The 1,268-nt window shown below is 32.5% G+C and overlaps 2 non-coding genes across 2 annotated transcripts; both read left to right on the forward strand.

Moving 5' to 3' along the window:
- Positions 1-728: 728 nt before the first annotated feature.
- On the forward strand, positions 729-801 carry TRNAA-UGC. The gene has a single exon. It is a non-coding gene; the product is annotated as a tRNA-Ala (tRNA).
- A 137-nt stretch (positions 802-938) lies between these two features.
- TRNAA-AGC lies at positions 939-1,011 on the forward strand. The gene has a single exon. It is a non-coding gene; the product is annotated as a tRNA-Ala (tRNA).
- Positions 1,012-1,268: the final 257 nt, after the last annotated feature.

Below are 1,268 nucleotides of genomic sequence, written 5' to 3' on the forward strand. Positions count from 1 at the left end.
CTATTTTATTTCTATTCAATTTTTCCATATTATTACATAATGAATAGCGTTACTTTTTTATTTTCACTATTGTTGATGACGAGATGTTTAGGATTTTGTGATGTAAGAATTTTGAGGATATAGCTTAGATGGTTGAGCGTTTGCATCCCATGTGAGAAGTACTGGGATCGATATCATGCATCAACAAAGGAAACAATTACTAAGTATATTAGTTCTTTTAAATTTTTCCTTATTTACGACATAATGAGCTGGGATAGTTTTTCATTTTCATATCATTGATGATGGGAAGTTTAGAGTTTTTTTATGTAAAATGGTGGGAATGTAGCATGGGAGAGATACGGGGATCGATACCTTGCATCTCCAAAAGAAACTATTCGTTATTACTATTTTATTTCAATTCAATATTTCCTTATTTATGACATAATGAGTAGCGATATTTTTTCATTTTCACTATTATTCATGACGAGACGCTTAGGGTTTCGTGACGTAAAAATTGTAGAGATATAGCTTAGATGGTAGAGCGCTCGCTTTGCATGCGAGTTGTACGGGGATTTATAACTTGCCTCTCCAAAAGAAAGTATTTAATTTGTTATTATATTTTTTCATTTTCACAATTATCGATGCCCCGCATCACCAAACCAAACTATTTGTTATTAATATTTTGATATTTTTTTATTTTCACTATTATTGATGATGGGACATTTAGGGTTTTATGATGTAAAAATCATGGGGATGTAGCTCAGATGGTAGAGCACTCGCTTTGCATGCGAGAGGTATGGGGATTGATACCCCACATCTCCAAAAATAAGACTATCTATTATTAAATATATTATTTCTTTTCAATTTTTCCCTATTCATGACATGTTGGGTAGCAATATTTCTTCATTTTCACTATTATTGATGACGGAAAATTTAGGGTTTTGTGATGCAAAAATTGTGGGGATGTAGCTTAGATGGTAGAGTGCTCGCTTAGCATGCGAGAGGTACGAGGATCGATACCCCGCATCTCCAAAAGGGAGAAATTATTTTTTTAAGTATGAATTAATTTAACATGTTATGTATAAGGTAGGTACGAGAGAAAAAGAAAAGATACTTATAAAAGGATTATTATATCATTATGGCTAAGTAATGTCCCACAAGCACATAGAGAGAGGACTTATTGTAAAGGGAATTTGATGAATTCCTTAAAAGAGATAAGAGCTTATACTACTTGTGGAGGGAATTTGATGAGGAATTGGATGAATTCCTTAAAAGAGATAAGAGCTTAT

The sequence above is a fragment of the Cucurbita moschata genome, unplaced genomic scaffold (genome assembly GCF_002738365.1).
Source record: "Cucurbita moschata cultivar Rifu unplaced genomic scaffold, Cmos_1.0 Cmo_Scf00001, whole genome shotgun sequence".
Classification (NCBI taxonomy): domain Eukaryota; kingdom Viridiplantae; phylum Streptophyta; class Magnoliopsida; order Cucurbitales; family Cucurbitaceae; genus Cucurbita; species Cucurbita moschata.